The sequence below is a fragment of the Cetorhinus maximus genome, chromosome 4 (assembly GCF_964194155.1).
Source record: "Cetorhinus maximus chromosome 4, sCetMax3.hap1.1, whole genome shotgun sequence".
Classification (NCBI taxonomy): domain Eukaryota; kingdom Metazoa; phylum Chordata; class Chondrichthyes; order Lamniformes; family Cetorhinidae; genus Cetorhinus; species Cetorhinus maximus.
The window spans coordinates 63241219-63256368 of NC_135882.1; the positions used below are offsets into that span (position 1 = coordinate 63241219).

The 15150-nt window shown below is 42.6% G+C and overlaps 1 protein-coding gene across 2 annotated transcripts in view; it reads left to right on the plus strand.

The window, feature by feature from the left end:
* Positions 1-15150, plus strand: part of LOC144679644 (lethal(3)malignant brain tumor-like protein 4) — a 392935-nt gene that overhangs the window by 30411 nt on the left and 347374 nt on the right. The gene's annotated exons all lie outside the window — the stretch shown is intronic.

Here is a 15150-nt window from a genome sequence, read left to right on the forward strand (position 1 = left end):
TGACAAAAGAATTGGTGGTGCAGGGCTAAAGGGATTGGTAATGGGACATGGGCCACAAGATGTGTCTAGAGGAGGTATGAATGGCAGAATGATAAACAGAAGCAGCAACAAAAGAAAAACATGAGTAAGACCCAAAACCTGCAAAGAAAAAGGGAACAAAATGGAGGCAGAGATTACAGTCTGAAATTGTTGAACTCAGTGTTAAGTCCATAAGGCTGTAATGTGCCTAATTGAAAGATGAGGTACTGTTCTTTGAGCTTATGTTGAACTTCATTGGAAAGTTGCAGGAAGTTGAGGACAGAGAGATCAACGTGAGAGTAACTTGGAGAATTATAATGACAGGTAACTGGAAGCTTAGGGTCATGCTTGCAGGTCAAAATGAAGTGGTTTGCAAAGCGAATACCCAACCTGTATTTGTTCTTGCTATTGCAGAGGAAATATGATCTGTTGAATATAGAGGCTTGTAGGATGAAGGTGAAAGCGAAGGGAATCCTATCATGGTTTTGGGAGGGAGAGGAAGGGATGAGAGCAGAAGTGAGGGAAATGGGACGGGCACAGGTGAGGGCTCAGTTGACTGTAATGGGGAGTATCCTTGGTTGGGGAAGAAGGAATGCATATCAGAAGAGCTGCTCTGGAAGGTTGTGTCATCAGAACAGAAGCAACGACCTGGTAAAAACGAGGGGAAAGGAATTGAGTTCTTACAGGAAGCAGAATTGTAGTCAAGGCAGCTTGGGAGTCGATGGGATTATAGTGAACTAAAAGCATAAAAGACTGAAAATACTCAGGAGGTCAGGCAGCATCTGTGGAGAGAAACAAAGTTAATGTTTCAGGTCGATGATGACCCATCCATCATCTGTTCTGATGATGTAACCTTCCAATACCAGCTCTTTTGATAAGTCACTTGGATAAATGTGGATTAATTAAAGAACGCCAGCACAGGCTGGTTAAAGGCAAGTTGAGTTTTCTGCTGAGATATCAGAGAGGATTGAAAAGGGTAATACCATTGGATGTGGAGTATAAAGGCGTTTGAAAAGTGCCATGTAATTGGTTTACCAGCAAGGCTGAACAATCCATGGAATAAAAGGGACAATGACAGCAGAGATACAAAGTTTGCTGAGTGACAGGAAACAGGGTAGTGGTGAATGGTTGTTTTTTGACCTGAAGGAAAGTATACAGTAGGGTTCCAAAGGGGTTGATATTAGATTCTCTGCTTTTCTTGATAGATATTAATGACCTAGACTTTGAGTGTGCAGGGCATAATTGCAAAATATGCATTTGCCCTGCAATAAGTTGCATTGGGTAGTTCATTGCATGGGCTAAGATGTTTTTTTAAAGCTTTTATATGTTCTTAATTTCAGGGCTAAATGTATTTTCCACCAGTTCCTGGGAGGCCTGTCTAAAAATGTGAAACCGCCTGACTGCAAAATCAGCAGGGGTCAGTGGTAGAACTTTGGGGTGGTTAAAGCAAAGCACGGGTGCCTTGAATCTTGAACAAACAATTATCCCATTGATATTTTGAAGCTGTGTTTCATATTTCTGGATAGATCAGCCTTAATGCAAAGAGCCTCCTTTCTCTAAACAGGTTTCCCACAATAATTAGTACATGCTGCATGACCTTGACCAGAAAAGAGACCTCAGTATACAGCTCAGTGAATAGGATAGTAATGATATAGCAGGGTAATAGTAACACTTTCAACAGGAATTGGCAGTGGCTTGAGCAGTCTAACAAAGAAGACTGGTGCAACAGCTACTAATATCAGATGCCATAACTACATCATTAATGCATTGGAGAGAGTACTATAGAGGATATTCACAAGAATTATTCCAAGGATAAAGAACTGTAGCTATGAGGATAAATTGGAGAGGTTGTGTCTGTTTTCCTTGGAGAAAAGAAGACTCAGAGGATACTTCATAGAGGTATTCAAGATCCTGAGGGGTATGGACAGGGTAAATAGTGAGAAACTGCTCCCTCCCAAGAGAACATCAAGAACTAGAGGGTACAGATACAAAATAATTGGCAAAAGGAGTAGGAGTGATGTGAGGAAAAATGTTTTCACTCAAAGGGTGGTTGGAGTCTGGAATGAACTTCCTGAGAGGGTGGTGGAGGCAGGTCCGTTCGCGGTAATCAGTAGGGAATTGGATTACTATCTGAAAAGAAAGAATGTGCAAGGTTACGGGGATAAGGCAGGGGAGTAGAACTATATAGAATGCTGTTTCAGAAAGCCAGTGTAAACTTGATAGGCTGAATGGCATCCTTCTACAGACAAGATTTTTGTAATTTTTTCCGACAAATGTGTCGTGTGATATATTTCAGGAATCTATATTGATAACGTCTTTGTTTTTATTCATAGAAGAGAAAAGAATGATGTAGTTTAGTTGTAAAACAAAATGAGAGGATATGACAACCCAAGGAAGAATGCATGAGATGGCAGTGGAAACAGGTCAGAGGAGTAGGCAGGTAATGACAGCTATTGTTCAGTACAGAAGTGAATAATGAAAGGAAATATACCCTAAATTATAAGATCTTAACAGTGGGTATAAATGTAAATTGTAGGAGTGGTGGCAGAAAAGGCAAATGAGATTTGAGGTGTTACACGTAGGGGTACTAAATAGAAAAGCAATGTAGTAATGTTAAATTTATAGAAGCTATTGGTTCAGGCACAGTTGGAATACTGTATTTTATGGGCACTACATTCTAGGAACGATATTAGAGCTATAGAAGGGTATGGTGAAGGTTCATCAGAATGATAAGATTATAAGTTTGTAGTTATGAAGTAAATCTGAAAAAAGGCTGGATGGTCAGAAAGAACCAGTTGGAGTGGTATAAGGATTAAGGCCGTGGAGCGGAGCGGTCAGAAAGAGCCAGGTGGACAGTATAAGGAGCAAGGTTGAGGAGCAGAGTGTCAGAGAGAGCAAGGTGGACAGTATAAGGAGCAAGGTTGAGGAACAGAGTGCCAGAGAGAGCAAGATGGACAGTATAAGGAGCAAGGTTGAGGAGCAGAGTGGTTAGAGAGAGACAGGTGGACTGGTATAAGGAATGAGGCTGAGGAGCAGAGCGATCAGAGAGAGACAGGTGGACAGTATAAGGAGCAAGGTTGAGGAGCAGAGCGGTCACAGAGAACAGTCTGACTAAGAGTTAGAGAATCGAGTGGGGAAAAAAATCGCACAGACATCACAGTACAAGGAGTCATGTGGGAGTAAGTCTACATATAGAAATTTAATTTAACTTAATCAATATCTTTGTAAACTGGATCAATTAATGGGTATAACGACTAAAAGACTAAAATTTAATGAAGTTCTTAAACTTTAACATATTCTCAATATTGTTTCCTGGATCATTTATCATAAAATTATGATCAGTGTTAAATTACTTAATCAGATCTAGGATGGTAAAGTTAAAATTAAGTAAAGGGGGAGAATAACATTAAAGGGTTCCTAATTTTACAGTAAATTATAAGATGAGGTATACTAATAATATGAGTTAAGTAAACATTTAAGTTAACCTACCTATAAAATAAAGTGACTATGGGATAAGGAAACAAGCTGTTTGATGTGTAGCTGGTGAGTGTTTAAGTCCTATGCTTATTTCTTGTTATGGCACAGCCGATGGTAAATGCTGAGTTGTTCAAATCCCAAAGGGAAATGTGAAACAACTGCCACAACTTATTTTGCAATTTGTATAAATATCGAGATCCGTGCCTTGAATTCAGTAGTAATAAGATTACCAAGTCTTATAGGTTTTTACAAAACTAGATTAAATATTTATTAATAAGAGAAATAATTTTAAACACATGCATAGATCTACAAATTACTACTATGATAACTTCTAAATTCCCTACTTAATCTGACGCCCAGTTACACTTTTGTTAAGGCAACTGTAAGACACACAGATTTTAAAAGACACAGGCAAGGTGACACACAATACCCTGAACCAGTCAAATTCAAAGTGAGTTTTCTTAACTTCAGTTCTTTGAAAACAGCAGCTTGAGGCATAGATGCTGAAGGCTTTTCACACTTGTTAGATCTTAAACTTGCCTACGCTTACACACAGCCTTCGCTCCTTTATACATATTTTTCCCTTTGAATGCAAAGTCCCATTGTTTCACTGGGCAGGATTTTCCCGTTGGTGAGCGGGGGGCGGGGCCCATTCACCGAAGCGTAAAATGACGTGCGGTGATGTTGGACGGAACTCCCGACGTCACCGCGCCCCATTTAAATTTTCTGGTAGACGGGGGTGCAGTAAAATCAGCTGCGTGCCTACCGACCTGTCAATGGCCAATTGAGGCCATTGACAGAGCCATTAAAGTAATTAATGGACCTGCCCGTCCAACCTTAAGGTTGGTGGGCAGGCCAGAAGCCCTGGTGGGAATTAGAAAAAGCATGAAACCTCATCCACGGGCGGTGTGAGGTTTCATGTAGGTTTTTAAACATTTTAATAATGTCTTTGTAAAAATTATGGACATGTCCCAACTCATGTGACAGTGTCAGGGAAATTGTATTTTTCTGTTTGTAGCTTTTTTACATTTGGAGCCCATCTCCCTGAGGCAGCACTTAGCATCAGGGAGATGAGTGTATTCGTTCATGCGCATGCGTGAAAGAGCACACTCTCGATTTTGGATTCCCCTCCCCCCCGCCCGCCCGCACAGGGAGCGCATAACGCTTCCGTACAGATGTCACGCTTGGCGGGCCTTAATTGGCCCGCCCACGTAAAATGGCGCCGTGCCCCCGATTGGGGGCGCTGATCGGAAGTGTGCCTGTGCGCACCCGCCCTTCAACTTCGCCCCCAAAGGGGGGAAAATCCTGCCCACTATGTCTTTGGACTTTACCTTTCTGATAATAAAAATCTCTCATAGCACTAAGTTTTACCAGTAATCTTTGGGAAAAATAAACACACTGTTTCTAAACTTCACCTGGCTAGGTGACACATTTCACCCCTCCTTTGAAAACAATCTAGTCTGGTTTATTTAAAAATGCCAATGTCCCTTTACACCTTATATTTTAAACTTCCCCCATGTTTATATCAAAGCCTTCAGACCAGCTGCCTTTAATCCAATTAAGTCTCTCACACACACATAAATACAGACACAGATACCACTATTTTACAATAAATTCCAATAGCATTATGAGTATTATAATATCTGCCTGATATTTCTCATCAGCTATAGCAGCTCAAGTTCAGGGTTTTGGAGTTAGAGTAGCAGCTGGAGTCACTGTAGTGCACCCACCAGGCTGAGAGCTATGTTTCTAAAGGTAGTCACCCTACAGCTTAAGGTTGTGAAGGCAGAGAGGGAATTGGACCACCAGACAGTCAAGGAGACCAGGCAGGTCATGCAGAAGTCCCCTAAGTGCATATCAGTTTCTACCTGGTATTCAGTTCTGAATGCTGGTGAGGGGGATGTTTCCTCTTGGGAGTGCAGTCGGATCCAAGTCCATGGCAATGCTGGTGATTTAGCTGTAAGGCAGGTGAGGGGGTGCAGGGGCACGAAGAAGATTAGGAAAGCAATAATGGACAGGGACTCCATAATTGGGGAAAATACTGGCAATTATGTGACTACAGACATGAATCTAGGATGCCATGTTGCCTTTCTGGTGCCAGGGTCAAGGATGTCACTGAGCAGATGCAGTGGACTCTGTTGAGAGAGGGTGAAATTCCAGAAGTCGTGGTCCATATTAGTACTGGGACATAGGTAGAAAGAGAGATGAGGTCCTGCAGGCAGATTTTAGGAAGCAAGAAAGGAGTCTCGCAAGCAAGACCTCAAAGTTAATGATCTCCAATTACTCCTGGTGCCACCAGCCAGTGAGTGGAGAAATAGGAGGTTAGAGCAGATGAATGCATTATTTAAATTAAATTAATAAACTAAATTGATTAATAAAAATCTGGAATTTTTATTCAGTAATAGTGCTACAATGCTGCACCTTCCAAGCACACTTTCAGATCTTTGGCTGTGCCAAGCAGAACAGCACTGCTGCTCCCTAGTTTGGTCTTGATTCCTGTCCCCCTTCTGTGTCTTGCCCCCGGGACACCTTCTCTCGAATGGCGCTCCACTTCTGGTAACCTGACCTCCAGTTTTGCACTATTTCACTTTTCTTCTGTGTGCAGGGCCGGTTCCCAGCCTAAAGAAAGTAAAAAAGACTAACTGCATACCTGTGGCCCTTTCCCGGCCGGCGCATGTGCAGAAGTCCCAAGGCCCACTGGGAACTGTAGTTCCTGGCCTCTGAGCTCCCAAACCTCAACTGCTGATTGAGATAAGCATCAGAGTTCATTACACTTGTCCCCAGGAATCCATGGGCTTTCTTCCTCCTCCTCTTGCAGTCCTGGCAGTGCCCACCAATACACTCTTGGCGCTGTCGGGATTGATGGGGCAGAATTTTCAGTTTGACGTGTGGGGGGTAGGCACACATAAAATGATGCGCGGTGACGTCGGGTGAGCGTCCCAATGTCATTGTGCACCATCGCGATATTTTGCTGGGCGGGCACGTGATAAAGCCCGATACACGCTCGCCATTAATTAACGGGCCAGTTAAGGCCCTTTAGTCTTTTTAGGCACCCATCCGATCTTCAGGTCGGCGCAATGGGCCGGCGGGCAAGAGACTTTTCTATAAACCTCATCCAGGGGTGGGATAAGAAGGCTCAGTGAGGTTGTCAATCTGCTTTGTGGAGTATTTATTGGAGAAGGTATTTTAAACTTGCCTGTGTGATCTGTAGTAGTTCACATAATTGCCAGTATTTTCCCCAATTATGGAGTCCCTGTCCATTATTGCTTTCCTAATCTTCTTCGTGCCCCTGCACCCCCTCACCTGCCTTACAGCTAAATCACCAGCATTGCCATGGACTTGGATCTGACTGCACTCCCAAGAGGAAACATCCCCCTCACCAGCATTCAGAACTGAATACCAGGTAGAAACTGATATGCACTTAGGGGACTTCTGCATGACCTGCCTGGTCTCCTTGACTTTCTGGTGGTCCAATTCCCTCTCTGCCTTCACAACCTTAAGCTGTAGGGTGACTACCTTTAGAAACATAGCTCTCAGCCTGGTGGGTGCACCACAGTGACTCCAGCTGCTACTCTAACTCCAAAACTCTGAACTTGAGCTGCTATAGCTGATGAGAAATATCAGGCAGATATTATAATACTCATAATGCTATTGGAATTTATTGTAAAATAGTTCAGAATGTATTCCAGCAGCTTTTTGTGAACTTTTAACCTTCAGGTCAGCAGTCTGCAGTCAGTAATATTTATCGGGCCTGCAGCTTTCAGGAAGCCTACCCTTAGCCTGGGTATGGGATCTGACATGTCCACTAGAGGCAGCTCCTCTGGGGAGGAAGGGAGGGCTAGAAGGAGGAGGAGGCCAGGAGTGCACATTCAGCTGCCAGAGGAGCCATCTTTGGGAGGACAGGCACAGGCACAAGGAGCGCAGGGCCAAGAGGTAGTCCAAGGTGGAAGGGGCCGCAGAAGACGCCACTATCCTGCTGCCAGGGTATACAGGTGGCGAAGCAGCTACCTCAATACGTCTGAGGTGCAGTGCCAAAGGAGGCTTCGACTGTCAAGGGAGACAGTCAACTATATCTGTCAGATGATTGGGCCGGAGAGCAGCAAGACAATCATTTGAAAAATGAAGGGCACATTGGCCTCCCGCTGGCCTATCCTGCAGCCTGCCTGCTCCTGTGGCAGACCCTGCAGCCCGGCCTGCTCCTGTGGCAGACCCTGCAGCCCGGCCTGGTCCTGTGGCAGACCCTGCAGCCCGGCCTGGTCCTGTGGCAGACCCTGTAGCCTGCCCTGCTCCTGTGGCAGACCCTGCAGCCCGGCCTGGTCCTGTGGCAGACCCTGTAGCCTGCCCTGCTCCTGTGGCAGACCCTGTAGCCTGCCCTGCTCCTGTGGCAGACCCTGCAGCCCAGCCTGCTCACCCAACCCGCTGTGGTGCGCCCTCAAACTGGCCATTGTCAGCAGCCTACAAAAGGCAAATACTCTGGGTGGGCCTTAATTGGTCCGCCCACGTAACATGGCAGTGCGGACCTCATCACGGGCAGTGATCAGGCCTGCGCCCGCTCTCCAACCCCCCACCCCGCAAAATGGAAAATTCTGCCCATGGTGATTAGGGCCAGTAAGTCCCACTCAGCCCTTGCTTAGCCCACTTAGTGCGCATTAAGGCTGCCGACCTGCTCCACTCCGGCTTTGGTTGGGGGCGGGCTGGTGGGGAAGAAAGCCCTTTCTCCCCCACTCACCCACCTTCCTCATAATGTCCAGCACCCTATGTGAAATGAGTGTTATTATGAGCAGTGATAATGAGTGTGGTCAGACTGTTGGGAAAATGTCAGCATGAAGACGGAGACCATTCCTATCCTTATTCGATGCCTGCACTGATGCACACTTTTGTGGAAAAAATTAGCATTGTGTTATTTTGTTTTTGTGCTCTCTAACCTGGGTTTATTGAGGCCAAAAGTGATGCTTCACTACTGAGATTACCTGGCAATGAAAAACCTGGGACACCGGGCTGGTAGTACTTTGCCCTTGGAATGGGCAGCTGCCCAGCATGTTCAACTGGTTGATCGCACAAAAGTTAGAATCAACCCTGCATTTTTTCATACCCTCCTTCCTTTTTTCCTTACTAGAATGTTTCCACACTTTTCAGTTTTGAGTGAAAACACACTTGCACCCAAAATATTAATTTGCCGTTTCTCTTTACGGATAGTAATTAATTTGTTTAGTCCCATCATTTTCTGCTTCGCGCTGCATGCAATTTGTTTCTTTTGATTTAAGCAATGCTATTTCTGTGCCACCACATTGAGCTTCACCGAGATGTACATTTATCATTGGCTTGATTCATCATGACATGACTGGATGGACTAACCTGGTTATAATTATTCTTTATTTTTTTATTTATTCACGGGATGTGGGCTTCGCTGGCGAGGCCAGGATTTATTGCCCATCCCTAGTTGCCCTTGAGAAGGTGGTGGTGAGCTGCCTTCTTGAACCGCTGCATTCCATGTGGTGTAGGTACACCCACAGTGCAGTTAGGAAGGGAGTTCCAGGATTTTGACCCAGCGACAGTGAAAGAACAGTGATATATTTCCAAGTCAGGATGGTTAGTGACTTGGAGGGGAACTTGCAGCTGGTGGTGTTCCCATCTATCTGCTGTCCTTGTCCTCCTAGGTGATAGTGGTCGTGGGTTTGAAAAATGCTGTCGAAGGAGCCTTGGTGAATTCCTGCAGTGCATCTTGTAGATGGTACATACTGCTGCTACTGTGCGTCGGTGGTGGTGGGAGTGAATGTTTGTGGATGTGCTGCCAATCAAGCGGATTGCTTTGTCCTGGACGGTGTCCAGCTTCTTCAGTGTTGTAGGAGCTGCACTCATCCAGACAAGTGGGGAGTATTCCATCACACTCCTGACTTGTGCCTTGTAGATGGTGGACAGGCTTTAGGGAGTCAGGAGGTGAGTTACTCATCGCAGGATTCCTAGCCTCTGACCTGCTCTTGTAGCCACAGTATTTACATGCCTAGTCCAGTTTAGTTTCTGGTCAATGGTAACCTCCAGGATGTTGATAGTGGGGGATTCAGTGATGGTAATGCCATTGAACATCAAGGGGTGATGGTTGGATTTTCTCTTGTTGGAGATGGTCATTGCCTGACACTTGTGTGGTACGAATGTTACTTGCCACTTGTCAGCCCAAGCCTGGATTTTGTCCAGGTCTTGCTGCATTTGGACATGGACTGCTTCAGTATTTGAGGAGATACGAAATGTTAGCTACATAACCTGCAAAAGAATATAAAACAAACATTTTTAGGTATAATAAAAGATGATGAGGCCCAACATGTCCATGCCTTGTTCCAAGATCTATCCCATCTACTTCCTTTTTACAATATTTTTCAAACAGCTCTCTCCAGAAACATAATCAATTGCCTTGAACTCATTTATGTGACTTCCTTTGGTAACTTATTCCATAAGTCAGTTAAGGCATTTTAAATTTAGGATAGGAAAAATTCGGACTGACCTACTGTCCTCCAGTTTACATTTTCTTGACTTGTGTTCCCTGATATTTGAATCCTTTGCCATAGAGAACAATGTGCCTGGCTTAACTTTGTCAAAATCTTGAAAACGTCCTTAGTTTATCTTTCACTCTTCGATTTTCTGAAATTCAAGACCTCAAATACTTAACCATTGCTCATACTTCAGATTCCTCATACGAGCAAATAATTTTTGTTGCTCACTTCTGCACCCTCTGCTGGGCCTTTAATATTCTTCTTATGAAACTTCTTCTCCACATAAAGGATGATCAACACACGAAATGGACTAAGGGTTGAGCGGAGGTGAAAACCCTGGAATCATTTTCAAAAAAAGCTGTAGGTCATGAAGGGAGGGCTGTCGAGCCTTTCTGGATGGGTATGTTAAGATGGGCTGAATAACCTTCCTCATCTCTTCTTAACTTATAACGAGACCAGATAAATTACTCTAGATTGGGTTTGACTAACATCTTCATACACCAACAATCCGACTGCTTTGGTTTTGTATTCTGCTCCTCCACTAGTATAGCTTAATTTCAAAGTACAACCAAACAGTAGATTACCCATAGAGTTGCATAGGAACTACAACCTGGAAATAGGCCATTTAAGCCTCCTGTCTGTGTTGGTATTTATCCTCTGCAATAGTCCTAATCTCATGAGCCTGCCCTTTTCCCATATCCCTTTATGCCTATTTCCTTCAACTACCTATTGAACCTGACCTTAAATGTTAACACTGTCTCTGCTTGAGTCACTAAACCTGGTTGTGCATTCCATAGACTCTCAAACCTCTGTGTAAATTCTCCTGCTGTTTGTCCTACACTTCATATATTTAGTCTTATATTTGTCTCCCACTTATTCTGGACCTCTGAACTGTTGAAAATAGCCTATTTATCCTCTCTATCCCTTTATGATTTTAAAAATCAAATCACCCCTAAATCTCTGACTTTCTTCATGCTTGTATTTCTTAATGCCATAATATCTTAGTGAATTTTAACTGCCCCTTCTCCATTTTTCTTCCCATAGCGTGGAGCCAAAAATTGTGCGCAGTATTTCAGCTGTGGTCTTAGTGAGGTTTTGTGTAGAATCCAGCATGATACTTTCATCTAGAAATTGGTTTGTGCTGGTCTACTGGCACGAACTGGATGCAGGGACTGAGCCTTGCACTGGAACAAGTAAGCCCAAAGCCCACCTATTAATGAACCTCCAGCCTCATTTGTATCAGATTGATGGGCTGCAGATGCATACTGGGGGTTCCGAAGCAGCTGGTTGGTGCAGATTATTTGAATTTCAGGCCATTGCCTGTGACACAGTTAAGTCTTGTAATAAAGGATGATCGAGAGAGGGGGGAGGATGGAGGATGATGGGGAGATGGAGGATGATGGGGAGAGGGAGGGTGGGGGATTATGGGAGAAGGGAGGGTGGAGGATTGTAGGAAGAGGGAGGGTGGGGGGGTGATGATGAGGAGAGGGCAGAGGATGGGGTATGATTGGGAGAGGGACGACAGGGGGATGATTGAAAGAGGGAGGGTGGTGGCAGTTAGGAGATGGAGGATCGGGTGTTCGGCAGAGAGATAGAGGTGGGGGTGGTGACCAGAACAGGGGTCGAGTTGACAGCTGGGAGGGGAGAGGGTTGAGGCAGTGATTGGGAATGATGGGCAGGCGGTGGCTGGCACCAGCCCATGCTTTCAGCGTGGAGCTAGGTGGAGCTTTCCTGCATCTCCTGGCTCGACATTCAGGTAAGTGCTTTGGAAGAACTTAACTTTTTTGGAGGCAGCCTTCAGTGGTCCCTTTAAGGCCTGTAGGAGAGGCTGCATGTAGACCTGGTTTTCCTGAACGCATCTGGCCTGTCATCAGCTGTGTTCAGAGCAAACAAGTTGGATGACGAAGGCAGAAAGCAAGCACTGGACCCTTGATTTGCGAATGCAAAGGATCTAAAGCGTGCTTCAGGCATGGTCCCAAATACCCCTTCTGGTACCGTACCAATATCGCAGGTGCTCAGAATGGGTGTGCCATATTGGGCATTAAACACCTGTTTGTTTTAAAAAGCACAGCTTCATTGAATTTCTAGGGCATAACTTTTATGTTCCATACCATTTGCCATAAAACCCAATGTTCCATTAGTTTTTTAAATGATCTTATCAACTCCCTTCTGCTTTTAGTGGGAACCTAAATTACCAAATCCCCTGCTCTTTCACATAACCCAGGTTTTTTTTCTATCAAATGTAAAACACACTTACCGACATTGAATTCCATTTGATTTAAAACATACTCTTTTTGTTTGTTGTTTCCATACCAATTAGGTTATGCTTGTGTTGCATCTGCCAACTAGGGTTCTGTTATCTAAACTCACCCAAATATGGTTCAATTGTTCTGCACTGACATTATTTAAAAACTTAAGGTTTTTTCTCACAAGTCTGCAGTGTCTTCATCAATGGCTGCCCTGTGATTATATTAATTTTTGTTTTCAATTTTCGTCGCACTCAGAACAGAAAATGAATCGATTAGAAATGAACAATGGAAAAGCTTTGTATAGACTTTGAGGTGTACCATGATAAATTATTTGCTGAAATACTGCCATCAAATTGATTGAACCTCGTAAAGCATTCCATACTGTAGATATTATTTTGTACAATCATGTAATGTTGTGATTGCGCAGAATACATTATTCATTTGCTTTACTGCAAGCTATTTCTGGATTTAGTAAGCTGCAGTCGGTCGTAATTTCCTGTTGTACTAATTCGGTTGGCCTGCTTTTTTAAAAAGTCACAAAATGTTACGAATGTGTTGCATCAAACAGGACTGGAAGCTAATGTATTAAATAGGCATTGCATTTGCTAATTCAAGAATAGAATGATTTAGTCTTAAGAAAATTAACAGTTTTAAACTCCAAAAACCCATAACAGATCATCTTTCTCATTTTGAAAATGCATTAACTATTTGAATACAATACAAAACTTAGGATTGCGATTGCTGACTTGACTGTCCTCTTGATTGGCTGGAGAAATTTTGTCAATAAAAAGTTAAAAATTTTAAATTTCACTTGAAATTTGCATACCATTTAAATGCACAAATATCCACGAAATAGTTTCCTTCCTGAGAAAACCATGCCCTCCAGCATGAAGCAGCAGGTGGTGCTTTCAACAGAAATAAGAAAGAATTTAACTTTCACCAGTACAGCATCTTATGTCCTCAGTACATCCGAAAAAAGTGAATAAAAAAAGAACAAATCTGACCCCGCAGACTTTCTTGTCATAAACAGAATGAAGCGAAAAGAGAGAAATTGTATTTATACAGCACCTTTCATGGTCTCAGGAAGTTCCAAAGTGTTTTACGGCCAATGAAGCACATTTGAAGTGTTTTCATAATTATTGTAATTATAATAATTTTGGAAATGCAGCAGCGTGCAGCAAGGTCCCGCAAACAGCAATGAGATGACCAGGTAACCTGTTAGTGATATTTATTGAGGGGTAAATCGTGGCTAGGACACCAGGGAGAACGCCACTGCTCTTTGTTTAAATTTGAAACTGTACATCTTTGGCACTTCCTGGTCAGTTTCTTCGACTGCTGAGTATTTTTTTCTTTAAGGAAAGTATTTATGTGGCACCTGTACTATACATGGCAGATTTTGGCTGTCCTTCAGTTTGATATCGTTCTGTGTAAAGACAGGATTTCCTTTTAAACCATTTGACCTAGAAATTCAGCCATTCTGCACCCCCAAAAACCTTCATACCTGAATTTCTAGGCCATTCTGTTTTAACTTAGTTTTCATGAAATAACAGGCTGAATGAAACACTCCATTTTATCTTTGTATATAAATTGTAAGTTTGTATTAAATACAGAGATTCAAGGTTATTGCAACAGATCTTTTGTATTGTATTTGCTGATAGAATAGAATATACTCGGAGCTGTATACTTTGTTCAATTTTCTGGTTCCTATGTTTCATCACTTCAGAGTTTTACAGATATGTCGAAAAAACCATTAAGAAAAACTTGTTGATCATTTATATCAAAAGTCAATAATATCATCAATACAAAGTTAGAACATATATAGACAACTATCAAAAACAATTATTTTTACAACAACATCTTGAGTGATAAGTTACTACAATATATACTTCTTTTGTAAACCTCGTGTAAGAAACCTAAATACAATATGTTGCAGAGGCACATTTCTATAATATATATACCAATCCATTGCATTGTCTGTCTCCACTCCTCTTTTATCTTTGCTCTCCCCTTCTCTTCAGTTATTTCCTCCCTTCTGCCAGCCTGCCATTTTTTTCTTTTTGCAGTTGGACAAAGTCACTTCCTTGTTAATTCGGTTTTATATTTGTCAGCATTATGTCTTTCTGTTTCTAGCCCTTTATTGTTTGTTTTTTCCTCTGATGCATGGCCCTTTATCTGCCACTTGTGTTCCAACTCATATATTGTATGGAGCTGAATGTGACATTTCCCTGTGTGATAGCATAAAGTGATTCTTTGTTACAATAGTTCCTATATTAGATTGAAGAAAACACGCAGAAAAGCTGCAGCCTGAGAAACGAGAAAGCGGCATTTCTTACACAATCACTTCAGCAGTGGTTACATCTCTGCTTTTGTGTATTGCCCTAAATTATCAGTATTTGAATGGAATATAGCACTTCAAAGACCTGGTTTCAGTTTTGTTTTTAAATGGTTTAGTGAGTAAACCATTTTCTTTTGAAGAGATTCTTAATGCCTAGTTATTATCATGGATATATATATCACATATTATAAAATATATACCATCAAAAACTAAATATAAATTGTGATTCTGCCTTTAATGAAAGTAATATGTGCAACTTGACAATCCTATAGGTACCTAGTGCCTGAAATTTCTCATGTACTGACGGTGTATTATTTGTTGTGTTATAAATCAATGCCATTTGAAGAATTGATTTTCTTTGACCATTTCTGATACTAATCATTTTGTTGATGAGATCTTGTTGCAAAATGTCCTTTGTTGTGCAGTTTTTCTTCATTCAGACTGGAACAACAAATGTAATTAATTTTCCTTTAGCCATTTCTTATCCCTGTTTTACTGGACATATGGTCTGGGGTTGGGAAAAGCAACAACTTTCACCACCTATCACTGTGGCAAATCGGAGCTGAGATTCCCCTATGGCTGAAGT